Below are 26,725 nucleotides of genomic sequence, written 5' to 3' on the forward strand. Positions count from 1 at the left end.
TTAATGGAGTTTTTCTACAAATACAGAAAGTCTTGAAGAATATAAAAAGAATTTTGTTATCAAGTCTATAATAATTCACGATGCCTGATAACATGTAAATATAAGCAATTTTCTTTGATAGAAACTTCATAATCAAACATTCGTTCAATTAGCAATTATTTAATTTTGTAATTTTGATAATCCGGCCAAGTAAAATTGATATATCAAATTAAAATACAGGTACGTGCTTGGCGTTACGCACGATGGATTTATCGGGACGAAAGCAGTGTCGTTCTAATTTCCAAAATATATTTATCAAAGACTTAAAGTTCCGTCTTTTAAAACTACATGTACAAAATATATCAGTACCTTTAACTAAGCTCGTTATGCGATTTTCCACGATCCTTTATCGAAAGGACTGTTATTTATCGTCTCGTGTTTTTGCGATTTTTGCCAGGACTCGTCTATCTTGGTTTTTGCGGAAGAACCCTATCACGCGATTCCGCGGATGCGGAAAGCGTGAAACGTAAGAAATTGGATATATATAGGTACGTATCGTGGTGAGGACTGTACTACGTGGGTCTCCGGTGGTCGTTACGTCGCTTTTTGCGGTAACAGAAATGAGGCGTCAAATGACCAAGGCCGAGCCATGTCCGGAACAGACTTTGTCCATTTGTTGTTCACTTTCTTTCTTACGTCCAATTGAATTCGCGGTTTAACTCGTCGCTTTTCCGCGTGTACGTTATGTGTCTGTATATATACGCGTGCTATAGCCAGCTGGTTAAGAATGACTGAAACAAAAAGAAGACTGAAAAAATCTGCAGTGTAGTTAAATGGGGTTAAGGAGACGTAGAGTAACGTAGGAAAGATTAAAAAAATGAAAAAAAAAAGGTTCTTACCTTGCCACAACGTATTACTAAACTGTGGAAAATTCCAATCAGTCTAGGATCGATACCAATGCTGTCTCGTTCCTTGCAAATCTTCATCCATTGCTCAGCATTCAAATTATCGGCCCGATAAACACTCGTCGAGCAATTTGCAAGTTGTTAGCTCAACCGCTCGCGCGGCAAATTGTACTGAAAACGATAAATTAAGCGAAGCTAAAGTGAGACAAAGCAGGATAAATTTGTCCATTTTAAATACCATTACTTAAGCGTTATATTTATGCACGAGTTCTTCGTCCTGCAATTATTTTCAGGTACAGTCCAACCAATTTTTTTGTTTTCCTGTAACCATATACCTCATATTCAAAAAGTTTCTAATCAACATTCAAATCCATGGAGTAATTAAGTTCGACTTTTCTTTTTTGATAAAAAAAATTCAATTTAGTCTACGATGAATCCATCAATTTTATCTCTCACGAAGCTTTTGATCTTTCAGAATGGTTTATTATTATTTATCAAGCGATTACATACTGCGAAGCAGCGTTAACGTAACCGTGGGTTTCTATAGGCGACGAATTTTCCGATCCATTAATAACGGTGTTCTGGATGTGAATTTCTGGAAACTTCTAGAACATTCGAGAAAGACAGCACCCTTGAGAGCCCCTAATAACTTGAAACCCCGTAAATGAGTGGACGAACTATACTTGGTACTTTAGAAAAACGTCGCGTCGACGTAGTGAAGTTTGCCGGGTTGACGAGGCAAGGTAAGATTCTTATGTCGGATGATTTTCACGGTTTTCACCCTAAAAACCCCCGAATCACCATCACTCGAAATATTCACCCCGAATACTCACACTTACCGAGTCAGCGTCTTGTGATTTACAAGAATACTTCCTTGACGAACTTTCCGTCTTTTAGTCCTTGGTTAATGAATCCACTTGAAACAGAGGATCGTTATCTATTCACGGCAGCTTTTCTCCTTCTATTATACAGATATAGATATACAGCTTAACGCTAATGGTAAGCCTTACGATTAATGTACAAATGCCCTTAACAATGCTTCACCCCATGGCAATGGTTACATGCTTTAACGGTTATTTACGCGAGCTCATGGGATCTAAAACACTGCCACCTCCCTGGTAAGTTTACCCAGATATAATAAAGGCAAACTCACGCTGACCCTCGAAAGGGCCTTCTCTTGTTTTCCTACTTTATCATTCCCTGACTATCCACGATTTTATCATGATTATGAAAAGCACGTGAAATCGAACGGGCTGAGTGATTTTTCGAAAAATTCTATTCCTTGACATTTTTTTTTGATACGCCTTAATTATTTTTCAAATTTCTTGAACCGAATGGATAATGCTAATTTTATGTTTTGACTGTTCTGCCGTAACGGCGTATGCAATTGTTTTTAACGAAGACCTCCATAACCTCGATCTTGCGTGTTACCAACGGATCCTGTTTCACGTAAGATATCGTGCTTCCGTTAACCTATCTTTGAAGAATATTACACGAGTCATGGCTCCGTCCGAGGAATGGAATTTCAGTTTCTTTAATAAAAACGCAGGAGCACGAGGATTTTTAGTATGGATCTTTCAGTTTGCTCTCACGTATGCTACGTTTTATTTGATATTTTTTCTCATTTTGATTATCTATTATCACGCATCGCTCCTCATAATATGTGCTCATTCGTGAGAGGCAACATATACGAGATACCTATTTCTTTTTTATTGTGGTATGTATATTTTCGGATATTGTTATTATTGTTAGTCATTTTAAAAGCAGGATTACATGCGAGCAATATTTTTTCAGGTATAATGACGGCTCCTTGCTATTTGCCCAGACGTTCATCAACATCCGTTTCAAGCACTCCGGGATCCGGCACGACGTCAGCTCAGTCCAGTAATACAAATATATTACATACGAATATTAATTAGCCTTAGGAATAACATTTTTTTGAAAAAAGAAAAATAATACACGTAACGACAATTTATAAAGTTCAAATGTGCTGTATGTATATTTAAATGAAAAAATGTTTTTTTTTATGTATTATCAAAAATGCAATATTTTTTAATTTCAAACTTTACCGTTTCTATATCGAAAAATAACTCTTTATCGTAACAGTTATTGAAACAGCAACGAAAATCGCAAATAATTTGCAATGCAACGTATTGCTGGTACGATTGTCTTTCATTTTTGCACTGCACCTACAAATTAATATGCGCCGACATGTGCCTGTCGATGGGATATCGACGATATGCACGGAGAATATTAATTACCGTATATATTTCCCAGAAGTTTCGGTATCCTTTTTTTTAACTAATTATTACGATACCAATCCAAAAATCCATTTGGCTATAATATCGCTGAAATTAAAATACAGGTCATCGCATACGATATAAATTAAAAATATGAATTTTTCCTATTTTCATATCATTAATAAAAAATTATTATAATTCATTGTTTTCGTCATCTCTTTATTTCCGTCCCTTTATTCCCTTCAATGCCCCAAAGCAACGTTAATCAAATTATTTCGAGCAGCCATCCAAGCCGTCTGTGCATTTGACAGGAAGTGTGTCTCGCAAGCTGAAAGGGTTGCCAACGCACTAATTTACTGTCGCCACTTGAAAACCCACCTACGCTTTGCATACCTATCGACCCTAATATTAGGGTTCATACATTTCGCCATACACGTTCAGTGTAAAAGCGATACTTTCAAACGAGACTGTACATCACAACATAAGAAATTTAGTATCGAATTCGATTAGTTATATTCTAATAAACCAATTTCCTGTATTGAAATCCTGCAAATGACGTAACTCGAACTGTTCCCCATACACGAGATGCGAATTCGGCTGAAATTCTAACGAGTGGGACAAACCAGACGCTGTACTAAAAGGCAAACCATGTACAGTTAAAGATATGAAGAAGGTTTACTTTCGTAACTGACTATATCCAAGTTGGCGGCAAGTCTTTGTTACTTCATACTTCCCCCCCTCCTGTCCAAATAGGCACAATATTTATCAAATGCAAAATAACAGTTGATTTTTACAAACGACACTGCTCCATTTATCCACTTTATTTATTTGGCAAGGAAAATCAATTCTTCTTACTTGACGTTTACACAACTTCCCAATATGTCTCGTTGACACAGGCATTTTCATATAATGCAGCCATTACGTGTCTGATGTATATATGACTGGGTTGGCCTCCCCTTTCAGACTGGATAGATAGTACAGGTGTAGTACTATACGTCATAAACAAGTACACACATGGACTTTGCTAATGCAAGTATAAAAGGGTGGGACTGGAAAATGACTAAGGCCCTGAATGTACGTTAACTGGGATAATTATTTCCGCGGTCGGTCGGGCGCCCCACTTAACCTATAAAATTTGCATGCTCGACTTCCTGGCACCCTTCGAGTAGATGCTGTCCACTTTGTATTACAAAAAGACATCATACTCGACCACCTGGTACAACAGAGGCTAGTATTATTTTCGCGAAATTTTCAAGTGCTAGCAACTTTATAGTAATATTTAAATTATGGTAATTATTAAAGAAAAAAAAAAAATGTAACATGCCATCGGGTACCGGACTCGCTACGTGTATACTGTGCTTCGACAACTTATCTGGGTCCACCGTGTAACAGCTGCTTTCCCCAAAGGACATTATTACGTGCGATTACGTAACCGGGTTAAAAGCGTCCATAGAAGATCTTAATAATAATGCGATTACGAGTTTTGGGCTTATGCCGTGCCAGGCTTAATCGCAAATTCTAACTCCATTTTGGTGTGCGGTCATCTCCACCGTCTAAATAATTCAGCGAACACATGTGACCGGACAACAGAGCCATCTACCTACTGGGGACCTAACTAGTTAACGGATAGATTATTAAGAGTATCCTCCTGGCGAATATTTAGCATCTGCTTATCGTCTGAGTTTCTCTTATGGACGGAGTAATAATATTTCGTAAGTCGAAGAGTGATCTGAATGGGCCGTAAAAGAAATTGAGTGTAAACAAAGTAAATCTTGTGAGACGTATTAATGGTTTTGGAGGTTCGAGCCGAGACTTGCCGAGTACTTACGAAATGAGCCGAACGTTGAAAATACTTGGATTTTGGTGATTCGGTCTAATCCTCTTGGTTGGCTCGAAGGAAGTAATCAAAGTAGCGAAATGAGTCGGGTCTTGCCCTTAAATGAATAGCGACGTAAACCAATCTTAAAGGAGGGCGCATAGCATCGCGAGAACTCACTAATCTTGTCTAATCGATATAAACTGGTGTACTCGCTCAATGTCGTAGCCAGAGTATCAGAACTTTCGACAGCGACGACGTTGCCTCGCTTGTTTATCGAGTCGTAAATTTATTGAACTTTCGCGAAAGTCATCTCAGCCTTAAGATGGGTATTAGGCTTTGGAATCTGATTGATCGATAATCGATTTATAGTTACCTTACAAGCGGTCGGTAATGTTTGTGTTTTTAGATCGAGGTTACTTTAATCTGCATTATTCCTTATTTCAATACTTTGCACAAGACGGCGTCATTGGAATTTCTAATTAATCCATAGAGCACCGGGGTAGCTGTAATTTATTCTTATAATCCTATATCGAGGTTAACGAACGTCTGGCTTTGCACTCTTTTTTTTTTCAACTACGTATTCCGTGCATTTGAATAATACAGTGTTTATTAGTGACCCGAAACGAAATCTGTATAACGCCCTGAGAATGACTCTACTTCTTTTTAACCTGTTTTTCGGAAACGCGTGTTACGTGGGAAGGTACAGGAAAGTAATAATAACTAGAATATTTTTCAAAGCTCCACAATTAAAAATTCACGTAATGGCTGCCACTGTGCTTCGCCACTTTTTTATACGACGTTCGAAAATATTACTTTTAGCAAATTCATTACTGCGTGCAGATCTGTCTGTGATTCGCCTGACGTGACTAAAATTTAAATCAGTGAGTATATTATTTAATTTTGTATTGATATTTTATATTACCGAGTACGTAATTCGTATATCCTCCAGTAAAGGCTGGTATCGACTAGAGTAGCACCAGCGAGTACGAGACAGACTGTAAGCTGGTTCTTTTCGAAGCTTCGTAGTAAAGCTCTTTTAAGCTCCGTCTGTCAATGATAGGACGTAGAATTTACGAGCAGCCATGCGTCGAACCATACTGCAGATTGCCCATGTCCATAGGGTTCTGTATGATAAAGCAAAGCCGGCAAATAAATAGAGTATTTTTACCTATTGAAAAAAAATCTTTAAATAAGCAAATAAACGTATGACACTATCAACAGATTATTTTAATAATTATTCGATAAATAATAAAATTTTGAAATTTTCTTTCATCAATTTCAAGGATTATTATATCCAATATATAAACTAGCCTAATTATCATTTTTATGCTGCTTCGAACGCCGGCAAGTGGGAGATGCTATTTTTTTATTCATAAGAACAAACTTCCCGAGTAAACTCTTATAGAGAAATTGATTGTAATTGGAAATTGGAAAGTCCCATGGTGATTGATACCGGCTATCCTGTCCAACAAACGTGAAATAATTATGATGCATTATTGTGTACATAGAATCTTTGGTATAATCTACATACACAGAGTCATGGGAATCAATATTATTTATAGTCTCTAGTCGATTGGGTCGAGTATCGAATATCGATGTGATATTTCGTACTTACGTATTTACGTATAAAGGTATATATGTATATACATTTTTTTTTAATCTGCCAAATACTGTATCGAACCTTTGTGCATTGTTATACGAACTGTGATCGATAACTAATAATGATAATGGGTGCTTCAAAGTAACAATGGAAATAAGAGTAGAAAAACTTTGAAAAAAATTTCAAATATAATTCTTTGTGAATTCATCGGCAGAGTAGAAAATTATGGAATTCCCGTTATGTTCCTAAATAGACGGAGGAGGTTTCAAAATTTTGTTCCTTTTAGTAAAAAATCCATGTCAGGCTTTACCGAAGGTTCGATTGTTCTCGCTTTATTCGGCTTGTGATTGGCTGTCGGTGTCGTCGGTCGACGACTACGAAAGTGCAGTTTAATAAATTATATTTTTCTACTACATCCAGCCTATATTGGTTCAGAGCGCTGCTGTCCTTTGTTCGGCGCATGCTGCTCCGGTATTCCTTAAAAATGTCGCTAGTCCTGAACAAATTTTCAAAAGTCTCGGGTCAATCCGATACCAAGGTAAATATAAACGCATATGAAAATATTTGATCGGGAAAAGTATTGCCGTAGGGCGTAGAAGCCTTGAGGCAGTTAAAATAATATTTAACGGTCGGTGCGACGTGTAAAAAGGGACGGGCCCGACATTGATGGATAAGGATTTTGTGGCGAGACATAACAAAGTTATATAACAACAGAGGAGATTATTTAAAAGTTTATTTGATAATGGTCCACAGGATTATATACGTATTCATTGAAAAAGTCACGCGGCACGTCATTCGAAGTTTGTTCTGTATTCAATTAATTCGAAATCAATGGAATTTTCGAAATCCACTTATACGCCGAAGTTAATTGACGATCGAGAAGATCGATCTGTTACTATGACGTAATACGTGTATCGAGGTAAATTGGGATAATATTCCTTTTAAGGCTAATTGAAATCTCGGGCGTCGTTGATAATTGAGAATTAATGCGATTGTACCATATAAGCGATCGCATTGAAAAAAGTATTACGTGCGAATGAGTTGTTTGTCAGGAATTTTTTGTTTTTTTCTTTCTTTCTTTCCCCCAATAAAATCATTGCTCCCGTTAAACCGCGGCATTAGTTAAATTATCGTAAAGTCGATCCTTTCCGTTTAGCTAGGCAGTTTCGCCATTGCCCTATTAAGGGGACCGTTTCCAATCAGATGTGGGCAATTAAAGGCCAATCGTTTCCCATTACGGTCTTCGCTCTACGCTTTCAGCTTAGCAACGCAGTCCCGGGTGCTATACCCATTCGGGAAATGTTATTCGCCTTGGTTTTAAATCGATTTTCGTTTATCGCATTGCTGCTATAGACTTTTCTAGGAAAGCGTGTAGCCTCCTTCATATACAAACGTAACGCTAAATCGAAGCCTCGGTCCTAGATGAACGGCACTGGCCGAATGAGAAATTTCAAAAAATAATCAATACAAAAATTTGCATTAATGACCATTTTGAAAAATTAACGTTGACCCTCGCATGAATATTTTCATTGTTGACCCCATTGTTTACCCCAGCTGATTTCGAGCCTTCAAAGGAAGGGCAGCACGGTGGCCGTAGGAATAGTGAACTTGATAATGCGCGCAGTCGTAATGAATTAGCAGACATCAGTAGGACGCGGTGGGTATTGAAGTTTCTAGGGGTTTGCGAAACTGATTGCGAGTGAAGCAGCTCTGGCAGAATGCTGATTCCGACATGCGCGGTCAGTCGCTTGCGAGACGGTAGCAAAAGGGGTGGTTCATGCATATGCTAATAATATTCAGAGACGATGGCTTCTAGGGGAGAGAGAAAGAGAAAGGAAGAGACATAGCCTATATATCATCCAAGTTAGTAGCGGTATATAAAACAAATATATACAACAGTTAGAAAATATTATGTAACATAATAAAACATGTATTTAACGTGTAAGACACAAGTCAGCTATCGATATCCACTCGGAGCAACATTATTGATAATATAAAAAATATCAGTATCAGGCACATTTGATAGGGCCATAGCAAGGATTCATAAATTTTTTGGTAACCGGATATATAGTTTTCGTCATGCATCTTATATAATCTAGTTACTCGTTTTTCATACAACTATTACCCGTTATATGTTAACTGGCCTTACAATTCGACTTGGGTATCTCGTACGTAACGACGAAGTCATCGTCTTCCTGTTTTCCAGTCCAGGAACATTTGGCCATTTCGACTGGGTCTCCTTGGCTATTGCCAATCCACTCCGTCCTTCGGCTAGACTTCCAATTACGATTGGAAGTATTCTTGGGGTTGGTAGAAAACACGTATATCTTGATTCTGAGTCAAAGGCTATTTTATTGAATGGTAAGAAAATGGGAGAAGACTCTTTTTACAGCCGGATATGTCGATAGAAAAGTTTGTGCCGATACAATAATATTATCAGTGAATTAATTGGTTAAGGCTGGCTGGTCCTTATCGGAATTGGATAAATCAGGATAAATCGCTCGGGTCTCTCCGATATTCTCTTACCGGCTAATGACCATGCTCGGACTTGCATTGGGTGCCCGTGATCTTACTTCTGTCGGGGATCACCCTACTTTCTTTTTTTCAACGTCATTTTTCCCCGGAGCCAATCGCTCATTTGAATGCGAAATGTTGCCCGGGTCGGTTGGGACGTTAACGATTCTTTTGTTTTGCGTATGTCTCTCCGAGTCAAAGTCAGTCCGGACTTGAGGAGAGGGACTTGATTTAGAGCCGCGCCGATATCTCGGCGAATCGCACGAGAGTTAACGAGCGCTGCCCCACGTGAACGCCATGCTATTTGTATACGATGGAATTTTGAAATGCTTTTCGAACGGCTCTTTTGTTTTTACACTGCGAATGAAAACTTATCGATCGGAACTGTTCGGGCTATTTTATATAGGTATATCTTATTGCTTATTACCTTATTGGTATACGTTTATACCTGCTCTTTTTTTTATGGAGCCACTGTTTACTCTCACTTGGCGTTCGACGTCACGTGACTACTTTGGTATTTTATTTTCTATTATTTTCGTTTTACGTCAGCTCATATCGATCCTTACCTATGTCTCTTTACATGAAAGCCTCACGAAAATTCTGATATCAGAGTACATTTTTGTGGCAGCGTAACTTCGAGCGTAAAGAGTACATTCCATCTAAAGTGGTATATTCGCCTTTTACGAGGAATTTAATATGTCTAAGCTCCCCCCGTCGAATGCGCCGTACGAGAAGATCACAGGTTGGGATTCGCGTTTATCGATGTAGTGACATAATGAAATATCAGGATACTGTTCTTTTTTTTAGTACCGTCAGACGTAAGGGATTGGTATTACGAAAATATGGATGATAACGAAAAGTCGTTTTATCATATTTCTTTCGTAACGTTTAACGAAATTATTTTTACCTGTCAGGGTTATCGGTGAGTGTGATAAAAAAAAAATGTATCGTCCGATTTGCAGTTTACAAGACACAAGAAGGGGGTTCCGGAGTTTTCTCTTGTCCCTTGGGCTGGAAATATGACTGCAGGGGTGGTTTCCGCTGCTCCCACCGAATAAACAATAAAAACTTGTCGAAAAGTTTTAACCACCAGGGAGCACCCCGGGATAAACATATTTTCGCGGTTCGTTTATTATTCGAACGAAGATAATCCTACCCTTGTTATGTCAACGGGGACGTCGCTTCGTTCAAGGGAAAAGTAATGCTCGGCTGTGCACATTTACTTTTGACAAAAGTTACGAAGCAATTTGTTCAATGTATAAAACGTTGGCTGGTCCATTGTCGAGGTTGAGGAAATATCGAGGTGCAGATTTAAATTTAGTGCAGGTTATCGACGGTATGTCTTGAGAGAATATTTAATAAATAATACCATTAAGTGGATAACGCAAAATAATTTGATAATTATTAAGAAGAATTAATAAAAATTTTTCAAAATAAATATATACACGATACAATTAACGAGTGCACGACTGTATTGCGATGCCGTGTGAAAATGAATAAAATTAATTTTTTTTTCCAAAAATTATAATTCACTTCAAGATTTACAGTGGATACATCACTCGAGGAAAAGGATCGATAGCTGATTAAGAAAATGCAAATCCACTCGCGTCTCGGCCGTTCGCTTTCATCTCCCGAAGGAGCATTCGTTTCGTTTGTAATGCATGAGGTCCGTCCATTGCCGCATGGATGTATGACTGCCCATTGTTAGCAAAAGGCTCGTCAGTCGTATGTGAAATTTACGCAAAAGTATGATCCTTAAATGTCAGCCAGTCTCGTAAAATCCAGATGAACGTGAATGTACACAGACGAGTGTCAGAAAATTACAAGACTGGTGTCAGAGTCAAAATTAAACAACGTGGTCATAAAATTGAAAAAAATCATGACGAACTACTATTTTTGCAAATAACAGATTAATTAAAAAAAAACGATATAAATAAAAAATAACCTAAAGGAAATATGAAATTGGGATAAATTCAAATATGGTGAAAAAAAAAAATTATTTTATTCTTACGTACCATGCCCGGGTCTGGGAATCGTTAGGGGTCCAGGTCGATCAGGCCAGCAAACCAAAAAAAAAGAAGCGGCCGAAGGAATCGCTCATTTTGGAAAAGCCTTAATGCAATCTAGTCCTGGATCAGCTCGCAGCAGCCTCTTCCGACCGTTCAATGGCTGCTGGGATCGAGCGTCGTTCTCGTTTGACAGAAGCCGATGCATTCCGCACGACATGGCTACTGTCGTCCCACAGCATCTCTTCTCCCTTATTTATTGCCGTGAGATCCGGAGCCAATGGACCAGCCGATGGATGAGCGAGTGAGGAAGCTGGATTGGACATAAAGAGAAACATACATTTGGCATGCACGTATTCAAATATCATGGACCACTCCCTGCGTAGTGGGGAATGTGGTAGATTATTATTATTATAACTATTTTTTAATTTAAATCCGCGAACCGTCCTATCTACAAGGTATACCCGTATACAGGTAGAGATTTTATTTATTTTTGAATTTACTCCAATTTATTTCTCTGAACGACCTGGAAAGACAGTGGAAGTTGCTCTATCCGGTAACTGAGCACGTGGGCCGAAAACTCATTCGAAAAACAGAGTGCTGGATTCAACGGAGCGAAGTGCTCTGCTGGGAAGAACCTTGAGAACATAGGAGCGTCTGGGGTGACTGCGGGGGGTTCATGTCGGCCAATAGTTCATATGCCGGGTGTCGCACCATTCTACGTGCCTGGAGTGTCTAAGGCGGTAGCACGTACACGAAAATTCGTAGGCGTGTGCATTTATTTCGTGGGCTACCTCCAAGATTGCACCCTTCGTCCCTTACCCTCGTGTGTTACGTGCTTTTTCTCTCGGCTAGCCGAACCAGTTCTAAGAGGACCTTACGCCTGTATAAGGTTAAGTAGTGCGAGGGTCAACGAAAACCGGATGTAGGTGGGGTGTATTGTTTTTTTCAAAAATAAAAAAATGAGATACAAATTTTGAAATTTTTCACTGTGAAATCTCGTGGCACGAGTCTGACGCCTTCTTTGACTTTTTTTTATTTATTCTTCTCACGAGCTCTGCGGCTTGCGTTAACCTCGCGAGCTGGTCTGATGTACACGGAGCATTTTGCATAAATTCAAATGTGGGTGAAACGTGACGAAGTTGGTTCACACATGCCGAGAGCGAATTTTACGACGGGGACAAATCGATTTGCTTTTTCGTCGTTCAGCGTGGCGGGAACATTTGAAATTTACTGACGATTTCTTGCCAGCATCCCGTAATAGCATTCTGGACCATTCGGAGCAATTACTTTTTTTTTAACCCTCCTCCCATCGATATGGACGATAACCAGAGGACTTTACGAAGAACCCATAATACGTACGTAACGTATACGTAAGTGCATTATTACCATATGGGAAAAAGGAAAGAAATTTGCATTTACCTCGAAAGCATTCAATTTAACAAAACGAAATTTCACCCATAGCCCGCACTAGCTGGCTAGCACCACGGACTGATTGAAAATTCGATTAAAGGTTCGTTTGGGGAGTGTCGGCTGCTCTGGAAAATTACAGGAGTCTAAAGGACGTATATGCGCACTTTATCCAGTGTTCCCACCCACCCCTATGTTTCATAACTTAATAACGAGAGAGAGTGCCCTTTGATTTACTAGTATTTTGCATCTGACATATCCCGTTTACCCCATCTCGATACCAGTTGGGGTCCTACGACGTTCACCCTCTAATTAGTTAACTCCATTATCGTTAGGGTTAGCACAATTTTTCACGACCCTTCGACTATATGCTTTCGACCGGAAAGCTTTTTATTATTAAGAAAAAAGAAAAAACAAGTCTCGTACCATCTCCAACGACATAACCTCAAAATATAATCTGTGCTCGATAACTGAAAATAAGGAGAAGCTAAAATGAAAAAATCAATCGGAATCTATTATTGTCTTTACGCTTGGATGATTTTTCATCTTCCCTTCTACTTCCTCGCCGACTGAAATTGATAATTGATAATTCAATTGGAAGGTGTACCCAGTTGATTTATCTACAGGCCTTTCTATATTCTCGGTCTGCCAATTGGGATTCACAATTCAATTAGAAGTTAAACGCTGTCGGTCTCTGCGAGGTATCCGAGTTACTCCAAGTTCAATCTACCTAGCTGGTTACGTAACCAGCCGTGAGCTGAACATTGACTCGAGAGAGTCGATCTCATAATCTCCACAGTCTCCCCGCCTTTCCTTCCGCCCTAATAAAGTATGCAGTCTGAATAGCAATGAGCTTCGATGTCACTTGGACACGTGAAGCTAACTCTTTAATAATCGTGCTTCGTTCGCGATAACTTCCTCGTTTGGGCACCGTGCTTTTATGCTTGAGGTCAATATCGTCGTTGAGATATTTTCAATGAGACTCGATCCCTTTGTTCTATTCTGATCGGCCAATAGGAGAGGTTGTTTAATTTTTACAGCGGGAAAGAGGGGAAAGGGGGGTTGATAGCGTGAGAGATAAGAGATGATTTAAAAAAATTAATAATCTCTATAATCTAAATAAATTTGTGACGTCGTTGTGACGTAACGAGTCGTACGATTTTTGAGTGATTTTTTATATTCAAGACTATAGAGAAATTTATGGTAATTTTTTTTTTATAAAATTTTTTCATCTTCGACGATCAAATTCCTTTTTGTGATTGATCAGTTATCGATATAATAAAAAAAAAAAGGGAAAAGGGGATATTTAATTGTCTGGAACTAATGAGAATGGCTGGTAATCAATTAGATTTTATTGATGGTAGAAATACCCTTGGAATATTATTCGATCCTGTGTTATTAATCGTGTAGGATTAAATGGAGATTTTGCAAAAAAAAATGATTCTGGACCAATGACTATTGTAACCCTTGCGAAAGTCCGTATACCTTACGCTATATGATTAAACACGTAGAACGTCGTGCTCGAACGCGCGATTCCCTGGGAAATCGAGTTTCCGTGGTGTTTCGTAATTTCGTAACTAGGGAAACGTGCCGGGGAAAATCAAAACCCAAGAGACGTCAGGCGGTTATTAAAAATTGAATTACGAAACTTGATAATTCGTGGGACAAGAACTTTTCGTTAACAGGGATCCGTCTGACATTACGTATCACGTAATTTTATCTCTCGCCGGACATTTAATCTTGGACGAGCGAGTCACACACTCGGATAAAATGGATTAATTTTTTTTTTCTATCCAACATGGCGTCGATATCCCTCGCGACACCTGTGATTCCCTATATAAGCTTGACGAGACTTTCGAAACTTAAATTCGTTTGAATTTACGATTTTTTCGTATAAAAATTTCATAAGTTACTTTTTATCATAAAATTACGTCACATGCCACGTGTAAAGAATACGTTGACAGATATTGAAATGGACACTTCGTAGCTGAAAATATTAACAGACGTGGTATCTTGACAGTTACCGATCGGCGCCTATACAGATAATAACAATAACTAACGTATCTCCCCCCATTACGTGTCCCTTCACCTCATAACCTATTTTTCCTATCAGCCTACCCCGCCGAATAACAAAGAGAAAGCAAAGCAAAGAGCAGCCGTTAAAGAAAAATAAAGGTCAATAAATGAGTAGTTAGTTGCATAATGGGAATAGAAAAAAAAAAACACGTTTATAGAGTCATTACGCGTTTACTCGCGAATTACAAGAGGCTCACGTGCGAATTGCTCGAAATTTTATTAGCTAAAGTACATTCGAAGTAATAACGTACATTTATTCGTATCGTTACTGTTAAAGAACAATATGCCAATCGGAAATTTCACTAATGCGCATGAGATACGTAGTATAATACAAGTAATAATAAAAGTAGCGTTCGATAGGTCGATTATCTCGATCGATCGATCGATCGATCAATTCAATTTGATTTGATCGAAAGTAGACTCACGTTCCAGGATCTACGGAACGGTGAAAGTACCCAACACGTCCTATCCCATTATGATGAAACTTAACGTGCGTATTTGTACCATATGTCCTATAGGACATATACATATGGACGTGTGGCGTATGGGGCCGTAACTTGTTCACACGCTGGCGGCACGTGTCACTGTTAATCATGCGTGGAATATCTTCGTGTACTTGCATGTGACAGTGCCACCTGTCTAATTAGAGACGATTGATAATCGGTTCTGGGGTACCTGTGGGTAAGGTGGGTAAGAACGAATTGCTATTGGATTATTACGAAATACTTTATTCTTCGGCGTAGCCTCGACCAACGTCGGCATTAGCTTCCATCTTGTCAGACTAAGATTCGTCCTGGTTCGACGGAGTGACGGGAGATATATGATTCTCTATAGACCTTTGATGAATAAAGCGCCATTGTTTTGGATGACTCGTTACTTTTGCTCATGAAAACCATTACGGTTCCACGAATCATTGAAATTGAGTAAAAGTTGCTGGATGATTTTTTTTTGCTGTGAAAATTTTGAATATTAATTTTCGAAAAAAAAAAGTTCAATAAGATTTTCGTGAACTTTCGTCAAATTTTGAAAATGAAGAACCCGGGGTCAAGGTCGTCAAATTTTTTTTCAACGATGCATGATAGCGCTGGGTGACGATTTCTTACGTAAATCAGCAGCCTTTGCACGTTTCGATCCGACTGACAGAAACGACGCGAAAAATCGTCGCATCTCGAAAACTAATCCGTATAATCGGAATTGTCGTTCATCAATGACACACACGCTATTTCATAGGGGAATCGGGTGGCTTTCGCGTTCTCGAATAGGTTGAATTGTGAAAAATATGTTATCGATGTAGCGACTATCGATATCCCTATTGTGCCGATCGGCTCGACGTTATCGAATCTCTCGGCTTTTTCCAACGACAATTTACGGGAATTATTGCAGTAACGATACTTGTTTTTTTTTTTTTTTTTTTTAAAGAATAACAATCCGACCCGTTTCCGGTATAGATATACGATATCAAAAAGACATATATTACGTTCGTGAATTTCGCTAAAATTTATGAAATTAATAAAAAAAAACAAAAAATTCAATTTTTCCCAAAATACGCGAATTTGAGATAAGCTATCGAAAAGTAATAGCCAACAAATTTTTTAAATTAAAACGACCTGATATGTCGAACTACTTTTTTTCTTCTGTTTGACACGTTCGTACTGACAAGACGTCAGGAACATTCTGATCTCCCAATACGATTCTTATTGTCGAAGAGCGTTCGAGTTTAATCACATAGAAACGACCCGTCCCTCAGTCTGGTCAGGTTGCAAGATTCAGGAGCGTCCCGTGGATTGGATTAAGGTCAATCAAGGAACATTACTGTTACTCAACATTTTAAGAGGTACCCATCTACTGGATGATCGGCCCTCTGCCACTTATGTATTATAGCTATCCCAAGGAATGGCTATACGGGATGGTTAGGTGGATCGAGAGAAGTTGGAAGGAAGAGAATCGAGAGAAGAGAATATATAAGTGATGCCATATATATATATATATATATATATATATATATATATATATATATATACACACATATAGTAAAGCCGCCCAATATAGTCCATGCATGAGTGAAGAAGGAAGAGGACGGAAAGAGGCGGCCAAAGTACGGAAGACGTAACAAGAGACGTATAGTGCGGAGAGAGAGAGAGAGAGAGAGAGAGAGAGAGAGAGAGAGAGAGAGAGAGAGAGAGAGAAATCATGCATCCTGAACGTTCCAAAGAGAAGCAAAGATGAAGAGAGGAAAGACACTGACAACGAGACAGTCGCATGTAGGCAGCTGAGGCCGAGGGGCTAGAGGAGGAAAGTCTGAGGCGGATCTGTGCGCGGAATCTGAAAAGGACCGAATGACAACTCCAAAACGAATCGATTACCGCTCAACTGAGATGAATCGATTTCTGTGGATGCTGGAAAGAGACGATAACGAATAGAATAGCAAAGGAGTAAGTGAGATGCTTGGGGAAATTTAGTAAGAGAGAGGAAGAAGGAGGGATGGAAAGAGTAGTTAATAATTAGTCGGCTTTCATCTTGAGCGGCTCAAGCAGACAACGGAATGTGTGAACGCATCTCGTGTATCTTCCTGCGGGCACTCAACTCTTCGCTTGATCTTCACATTTTGTTTTCCTTTCATTCGACAAATTTTAATAAAACGTATTACGCTCTCCCGGCTCAGATACGCCTACTTGAGTATATTATCATCATTTTACGAACGCTTTGAAAGCACGCGAATTTCTCTCGCTGTGCTCTCAGGTACGGGTATACCTTCGATGGGATTTTTAGTAGTATAAATTTTTTTTTATTTTCACGTATAACCCGAGCGATCTTTATTTCGTGCGGTTTTGGGATGATTTTGAAAATTTTTTATTTTGAAATTCTTCAATTTCTCGGGGATTCCCAAATCGGGGAATTATTTGCGAAAAATATATTCATCGTCTATGAGAACCTCTGGACCGTTGCTCCGCCCAATTTGCCCACGTAAAGCCATAAGCATGGTGAACCATGCAATAAAGGAAGTAGGTAGAGTATCGGTACGTACTGTATACTATACTATCGCACCTTAATTCGGTCGTTTCGAATTGAAAGCTAATGATCATGAAGGGATTGGGCGTTTTCTGCGTAGACCTTTATAAGAACCGGAATTCAGTTTCTTATTGAAGCGATATGAAAATATCCAAAGAAATTAGAACAAATTTATTAGGTTTACATTGAAATAATTTTTTGTCTATTTCAATTACGAAAAAATAAATTTTTTATGCGGTCATGAAATTTTAGTATAACCTTTCGCAATTGCCTGTACCGAATATAACAATAGTGACTTACGGCAAGTAAGATAAATTCACTCGTCCCACTTGCATTCATTTATACCTTTAAACCGCAGAATGTGCCGCGTCGTCTTATTGCAAATGCATCCTCGCCAAGTCAAAGCATAAATTTTCGTCAAAGCATATAGGGGGGCGTCGTTTAATCGAATGTTACTTTGTATTTATGAAGGCTTCGGGGGCGAACGATAAACCACCAATGACCCGAGCTGACTCACGCCTTTTAAATAACTATAATTCACCCTCGGCGGCATTTCTAACGTGGTAATTTATTGGCCACAATTCTCTTAAAAAGTAACGAAAGGTATGTCAGGTTAGAGGTTATGACTCTTTGAACAAGGTGCAACTATGAATGGGGCTTGCGAGGCGTTAAGGCGGTTCGTCAATTTGAATTCCCAGTGACTCGCGCTCCTTCGCCTAGGTGGAGCCACTTTGTCGATAAATTCAATCGGATCTGATCTTATAACACGCTGCCAGATAACGACGTTAAGACGAATCTTCGGAGATCGATATATAAATCTCGTAATTTACGGATTCTGCTTAATCGAGAGAATCAATGCGAATAATTAACGTTTATTCGTATTAATGACTTCCTGTCTGACGTCAGTGGCACCGGAAATACCGTTGGAAAAAAAAAATGAATTTAAAAAAATATCACTTGGAATACCTTAATTAGCGTAATACGTTTGTCGGAGACCTTCGATCTTTGCATAATTTAAGTTCATACGTCAAGTCAAAAAAGTGACACCCGTGCGAGGAAACTTGAATTTCCTTATTAATAAAAATTGGTAAAATCGCAAAAATAAATTTTAATCTGATTTCATGCTCAATTATAGTACAAACAAACTGCACCGACTGCCACAGGTAAGGTTGGGCATATTTTTTTTTTCAAAATTTGACCTACGAAATGAAAATTGTGTAATTTCATGCCTAATAAAGTCACTGGGTAAGCGATATTAATTTACGAGGTACACGAGGTGGTCCCGAGGGTCGATACAATCGAAATCCCGATTCGATCTAACGAATAGAATAGGTAGTAGATATTAGTGGCGATAAAAAAAATAATTTCCAACGGGAATAAATTGTTGAGCGTCCTAATTGCCCAGCGTCTTTCATTAGGACATTAATTATCAAGTAGAAAGTTAATTAATTATTGATTAAATTCGTACCGTCGCCATACTTCTCCCATCAACCCAATACATAATCCCCGATGTATCGCCGTCACGTACGTGCACACGCTCGACGTAAAAAAGAAAAATCCAAGCAAACACAATTGCCCGATAAAGCCGCTGGGAATTGTCCGTTACACGAATTACCTTGGCGCGAAACTAACGAATAAAGGAATAAAAGAAACACTAAAGGCAGCAATGAACGCAGCGAGTCCCTTTATATCCGCCATAGCCAGAGTCGTTGTCCGAATCGGGAATCCGGGATGCTGGGTCCTTTATAATGAAGCGATAGAATGCGAGAAATTCGCTAGCAAGGCAAGCGAATGCGTCGAATTTTCAGAGAAATCGTAAAAAGATATATATATATATATAAGGATAGAATACCTATATCTATAGATAGGACCGAGCATCAAGATAGAGAGCAAGATGGGGTCCATTTCGCCAAGGCATTCATAGAAGATGCTTTTGCCAGTCTGGCTTTCGAATCTGTCGGATGATTTTTTTTTCTTTTTTTTTTCTTTTCTTTTTTTCTTCCAAGGGGCGAAGGTGGTTCGCAGAGTGGCTCGACAGAAGAGGGGTGTGTTATTAGCGAGTCGGGCCTGGCGGCTGGCACGATGGACCACACACATCGTTGCGCTGAGAGAGTGGTGAGAGAAAGAGGTAGGGGAAGAGAGAGAGAGAGAGAGAGAGAGAGAGAGAGAGAGAGAGAGCTTCAGGAGCGTTGCTTTAGTTCTTAGTTCTCTCGACTCCAACACTGTACTCTTTTCGCTCTTCGTTCTTCACTCAACGACCTCCCCCCCCCCGCGCCCTTACTCCCTTTACATTTTATGTCTCTATCGGTGCTGCCGTTTAGACGAAATACCACGAGAGCTAAGATACGTTGACGCTTGTTAACCATCACCCGTCTCTCTCTCGCTCCCTCTCACCGTGTTACAAGAAGCAGATAAATAGGAATCTGCGAAGCGGGACCAATGCGCTCTGAGATCTCGTTCGATCCGCTCCGATCAGTATCGGCATCAGTCCCAAAGAAAACAGGGGCCCGGGCACATCGAGAACTTGCTGATTGGCTTCCTGGAAATGGATTGAGCTCTCACTGTGGCCGATTACCTGATAGCAGGTTTTCATTTTGAACGGTCGATAGGACGATCTGTAAAGCACCTGTGCGAGAGAGAGAGAAAGAGATAGTATGGCGTGCCGATCAGAAAGATAATGACGGATAAATGAGAAAAAAAAAAAAATAAAAAATATGTACAAGTAAATCTCACACGGCGTAGCGTGCAAGTAAATGTTGATCTTCCGTCTCTTTCATTTCCTTTCGATTGTTTCCAGCGCATCCTCCGCGAGAGGATCGATTTGGTGGAGAATTCCAGGTAGGAATGTACGTAAATTCTTTGTTTTTTTGCTTAAGGTATACCCACCGGCGAAGGACGACGAAAGGGAGTTCACTGAGGTCCAGGATCGAAGATTAACGTCGTGCCAATTGGCAACGGTGATATTAATGCTTTGGTATTTCGTAGTGATAACGTAATGTCGGATATGTAAGACGCATGAATAAATCTGGGAACGGGATCGGCATCGACAATGAAGGGACGGTAGTCGAGCGGCTGATAGCATTTTCATGTAGCCAGCGTGTCAGCTGGATCCACTCCGTAGTAAGATTTTAATCTTGTCGAATAGGGCTTATATTCGAGGCTGAGAAAGAGTATAATGCACGTATCATATTCTCGATTAGAGGGCATGCGTGTTATACGAACTACTCTTTGTTCCTGGGCGTAAGATAGTGTCGGCTTTAATTATACATAAGACCGGCACGGTGGTCGTGGATTCGAAATAAGGATAGGGGGTCGCGCTCTAATGCGGCTTAAGAGTCGCGATCTTTTAAAGGAGCAGACACAAGGTAGGTCCCTTCGGACCGAAGTAAGGCCCCGTTTTAAAGGGAGGCTCTTATTGGCGGTTCACGTACCGTTACAGGCGTGCGTGTTCGCGTGGATTGGTTTACGACTGGACCAATGATGTCGGGCCGAGGATGAGCGTAAGAGCAAGTAAGAAGTTTAATTGCGGAAGCTGATTGGCTGGGGTCTGCCAAATAAATGTATATAAGCTTTTATAGGGATAAATGAGTATTTTCATTAGTTACCGGTTGCCCAGACACTTTTAGGTATATGTCAGGCCCGAGGTATATTTGATTGGGCCCGGTGCAGAGGTCCCTGCGATTTTCTTTAAAATTTTCACGATGGTTAATGGTCAAATGTCACGGGGGCCCTGTGGGGGTCACCTTGCAAGAGGATGGCCGTAAAGCGGATGAGCTCAGAGGTCACGTGACACTAGGTGTACCCGTGAGCTCTGCCAATGGGAAGGCTATATTTCATAATTAGCTTAGAGGGCCCTGGTACACTCCGTTATGGCACGCCAGCATGTTGTGCCCACACATTCCCGATTAAATGCCGTATTAACTCTGGGCCCGTCGTATTTTAGAAAGGGGGCCCCCCTTCTGGTACCCTCCTCGCGAAAAGGGGTTAAGACGGGCGAAATAAAACGAAATCGCATCGGCCAAGTGATTTACGTGCACGAGCATGGCGTAGGTACGATAATTAAACGAGGGGGGCCCCGGCCCGATCGAGCGGGCCCCTTTTACGCTCTCACCGCGTGGGCGGTCTTTGGGCCCCGTCCAAATTTGACACGCGTATCATAACCCTTCCGATTTTGTTCTGGGGAATATATCTGCGTACGCGCCGAGAGGAGCCCGGCTTCGTCCTCTCGTTCTGCATCTTTTGGCGTTATGTGTCTCGTGCTCGGCCACGGCCAGTTGGGGCCCAACTCAGTCCCAGTTCGGTCAAGTCCACTTGGCCCTCGGATCCTACTTTTTGGTTACGCCGAAGGTATTAGCACTGCTGACCGCCGGAGTAGTCTCGTGAGGTGGTCTCTCTGGACCCTGGCACTCGTACTGGCTCTCCTTTTTTGCTCTTCTCGGCGTTTCCACTATGACGATTAACTCGGACCTGATATCCACCCTAGGAATCTTTCGGCGAAATTCCGTACTGCTAAATACTCCTGTTCCCTTCTTACCAGGCCGCAGGAATGGATCGCAATCAGGATGCTTGTTTAGTTTCTCTCTTTTTTTTTTTTAGATTACTTCACTGTTTGTTGTGCTTTTATATTTTTATTTTGTTACGGCGTCCATCGGCAATTTCATTATTGGCCATTTAAGGCTATCGGATATACGCCATATTATGACGTCTATAAAAATTTTATATATTTTGACGTTAAATTGAATTTTTTTTTTTTTTTCAAAATACTTTTCACTTATCGGTACGTTTTACCTCGGTGAGTTTACGCGTTACATTTTTTTTTTTTGAACTTCAATGTATTTAGGGTTACGTTCGAGTGTCGTTTGAGTAAACTCAATTAACGAAGTTCGAAATTTCTAATTTGTCAATTATCGCGCGCTGTTAATGCGAGAGTTATGATTATACTGTGCTTATGTAACTTGTGAGGACTTACGTAATTAAACTATTTATCTCGGTAAGTCGATACTAAATAACCAGTATTTTCGTCTTCTCGTAAATATCATTTGATAAGATAAAACGAGCTATGACGTCAAATTGCGGAGTCCTTTCATCATTAAATGTTACGTAGAGTTCAAGACGGATCAGTCCTCAGGACCTCTAGAAGGATTTCCGAAGAGATCTTCACGTAAAGAGTACTTCTGCCGTAGATGGGAAGTATAAGTGGCGATAAAATGAAGAGGAAAAGGACCCGAAGGAAAAGTCCTTTTGAACCGTACCGATTTACCGATAAGAAGTTATCGTTGATCAGTCAGATTTTTTTTCTTTTTTCATTTTACTCGAGAAAAACTAAGAAGTCGAAAAACAAAAGAATTGAAGATAAATTCTCAAAAGAAACCAAGCCTCTTATCCTATACAAAATATTCGATCTATAGGAATTCTTGATTGCATTGCGATTCTGAATTTGAAATTCAAAATTTTAAAGGGGTTCGCGAACGGTGCGCGCACTCGGTGAATTGCAAAACAGCGGCGACCATTTTAAGTGCAACGTTAATAATTCAGTGGCGGAATTGACAAACGAGCAGCAATTGCTACTAGGTATACCTGTCGTGTTGCTCACTTAAGGACTTTCTAATGCAATAGGGTTGGACCTATTCGGTTAGAATTATCGATAAGTATGATCGATGAGTGGACTTATGCCAGTTCGATCTACGAGTAATTTTAATACGCAGTGTTCGATTATTGTGTGTTTATTTTTTCAAGCCGAACGCTAAGTTAGGTTAGTTACTATAAAATTCAATAGAAATAACGACAGTGTATAGGTACCATTAGCATGTAGTTACCAATTTTTATTGCAGATTTGAATGGGTATATTTTAGTTGGGAATTACTGTCGTATCCAGGATTTAACAAACTTATTTTTCGATTGCTTTTTAAAAATGTCATTGTGGCTTGCCCGTAACGTTGGGATATCGATTTTTTAATTGCTCTAATAATCACAACGGTAAGTTTGCCTGACGAAATAATAAATCGGCTTAATGGCTGGACATATCAAAAATTCGTTTTCGTTATTACATGGATCCGAACGCCAATCGAAAATTACGGTAATTTACTGGTGTTTAACACTGAAGAGCCATTACCAACAAAATGTCTCTTCGCGCGAGATACAATTTTGACACAAAATTATATATTGTACACAATGTATATTTAGCTACATTAAAAATTCTCCTGAAATTTATCCATGTACTGTAATGTATATTTAAATTAAATTTCATTATTTATATATTCAAAGTGGTTGTTTCCACTAAAAAAATGTATTCACGTTAAATTTCTATGGAATATTTAAATGATAAAAAACTGAAATAAATTGACGTAATATTATTACCACCCACAAACGATATATTTTAAGCACAGTAATAGTTAACTAGAAAATATAATTTCTTTTGCAAAAGATTTTCGTACGGCATGCAACCATACCAAAATCATGTGTACAACCATCGGACTAAGATAAAGAGAGATATGGGTAAATGCGAGTTCCTCAAATACCATAGTCAAATCTGCAAAAAATTTGGCAAAAGATTCACAAGCGTTCATGCTCGACAGTGCCTAAAAATCTTTCTATATAATATTGAAGATTTTGACGTTTTCATGAACAGAAGGTTGCCCGCCTCGCTCCAAGTTTGAAAGGCAAGAGCGGCTTTTAGAACAATAGCTCTTCGAGACTTAAGTACGTCGCCTGGCTGCCTATTCTTCTAACCAGCAGTATATTATATGCGAGAATTGTAGGCAGACCCTTCCGACCCACACCGGATGATATAAAGTGGCCAGAAGGAAAAAAAAAAAGAAAGCCAAAAAGGAAAAAGTTTCAAGCACAGAAAGGATATACGGCTTTGTGTGGGTTATCGTCTTGGAAACAGAAGTACAAAGTAGGTAGGTAGATAGCTAGATAGGAAAGTATGCATGTACGTACGTAGATACCAAAGTAGGTGGTACTATTGCAGTCTAGATGAAAAATGGTTGGAGCGTGTAGAAGGAGGTAGAGCAAGCTAATGAGACGTTTATGGTCAATCGTGTTACTTCCATTGCGATATCCACAGTCCCAGTGCTTTTGATCGAACGATTCGATACTTCAGACGAATTGAGAGCCCTTGGACTTTTCAAGAATTGCAAGCTGGAAATGGAACTTCTACCAAGTATTCTTGTCTCCGCGAAGCAGCTATATTCTCAGATTGACATCGGAATGCGATCCTTTCAGTAGCTGAACTTTATATCGTTACTGGACTCCTCTTAGGATCCTGAAGTCCTTGCTGACTCGACGAAGCAAACTGACACGAGTTGGACACTCTGATGCGAGTTGGATCTTCCATTTTCTAAAACAGTGGTAAGAAAAAGTAGGTGAGTCATAAGTCGATAATTCGATCGAGGGTGATCTAGATATATTTATTACTAAAGTCTATTGTCCGTTGTGTTTATTAATATAAATAAAAGTTTCTCATGGAGTCTACGTGAAAAGCTTAGAATGTTCTTTTTAAATTTATCGATATGCTCTTGTAAACTAATTATATTTGTTGGTTATTTAGAAATACCTTTAATTGTTTACAGTTCAGGGACTCTAAAGGCTTTTTGTATTCAAGCAAATTACATTGTTAAGGTAGAAAGTGAAGTGAATACTCAACTTTTCAAGTGCAATTATTTGAAATGTCTTATCCGCTCAAGAAAATCTATTAGGAAAATCTGTAAAATATATTTTATTAGCAAGTTGTTAGGAGGAAATTTATTTTCTTCGGAAATTCTAGGTCTATTGATTTCAATGTCGAAAGTATCGTAAACTATACTTCACCCAAACAGACACTATTGATTTAATAGGAAACTGTTGTAAAAGTAAAAAAGAAAGAAAAAGTCAAAGGGAAAGCATTCCTTTAATAGTACAGACTATAAATTACTGCAAACGCCATATTCATATTACGTGGCACGCCGCAAGGCTGCGAAAGTGCATACCTTAATTTGAAATTATACGAAAAGTCATTATGTCTTCTGAGCTGACAGTTACATATGTATAAATGCTCAATTTGCGCACGGGCACACGAAACATTAATCTTATTATTTTAATTACAAAGGATCGAGGCTGTCCAGGTACGCCTTATAAATATAGACGTTGAGCGCAGTTTTCACCCACAGTAACGTACAGTCCGCTAAAGTAATATTGGCAATTAAAATGAATCATGAAATTAATTGCATCGTAACTTTTCGTCGAGAAGTCAGTCAAGTGAGTACTGGCATTACGTTTGCCATCAAATAGGGGATTCTTCTTGCTGCAAGTAATTTCCTCTTAAGAAAACACCCACGACCTTCTTGTATATAATGAAAGTAAATAATAATAGGAGTAAAAAAGTATGTGATCCAAAAAGAGCCTGTGAATGATCTTTTTAATAGAGACTATTCATGTGGGCCTCACAAAGAGACCGTATCGGCGGTCACGGTTCATTCCTTTCGAAATTTATTTATTAATATCTTTATTATACGTCTTAAGCAGACACGACCTTTGAAACGAGGCCTATCTAAGAATAGAATCAATTCTCTACGTAAGAGACACGTTCATTTTCGAGCACGTGTAGAATTTTTCGAGAACAACTTACCAGAGCGACTGTATTTAATAGAGAATCCAGAAATAAAAGGGTTCCAGACACACATTATATTCGACCAAAACTCCTTCGTCCTTTCTCAACTTTTTCTGCTCCTCTAATTAACTTCGTAGTGAGAAAAAGACGTAGAGAGAGCTGGTATTATAAAGTTTCTATGGTTACCGAGAGAGACAGGGTATAACTGTATTAAAACGTGTGTAGCTGAGAAATAGAGAGAAAATAGTATACCTGTATCTGTACGCCTGTCTACCAGACTGGAGTGTTACTCATAGAGCTCGTTCGAGTGTTATGTCTAGGATCGAGTGTTACCACAATTGGCAAACTCCATCTGCGAGGAGTTGTTCTATTCGGAGACGCGTAGCACAGGTAAACACTTTAATCTTTTTAGTCTCAACAGAAGTTACTTGTAAGATATAGTACAATTAAACGAAAGGCATTTTGTAATTGAAAAAACTTTTGCAAATAGTACATTTTTATACTCCGATACAAATACTTTTGTACCGTTTAAACGTAACGACGAAAGAGAAGGAAGAAGCGCCTGTGGCGCTAACTG

At 39.3% G+C, this 26,725-nt stretch overlaps 1 long non-coding RNA gene across 2 annotated transcripts; it reads right to left on the bottom strand.

The window, feature by feature from the left end:
• Positions 1-26,676, bottom strand: LOC107273094. Of its 2 annotated transcripts, XR_003061448.1 has the most exons (7): positions 26,401-26,676; positions 26,167-26,307; positions 24,501-24,900; positions 11,073-11,376; positions 5,866-6,067; positions 879-1,055; positions 1-770 (listed from the first exon to the last, which is right to left on the bottom strand). It is a non-coding gene; the product is annotated as an uncharacterized LOC107273094 (long non-coding RNA). The 2 variants fall into 2 exon arrangements; XR_001539144.2 differs by lacking the exon at positions 5,866-6,067.
• Positions 26,677-26,725: the final 49 nt, after the last annotated feature.

The sequence above is a fragment of the Cephus cinctus genome, unplaced genomic scaffold (assembly GCF_000341935.2).
Source record: "Cephus cinctus unplaced genomic scaffold, Ccin1 Ccin1_scaffold1371, whole genome shotgun sequence".
NCBI lineage: Eukaryota > Metazoa > Arthropoda > Insecta > Hymenoptera > Cephidae > Cephus > Cephus cinctus.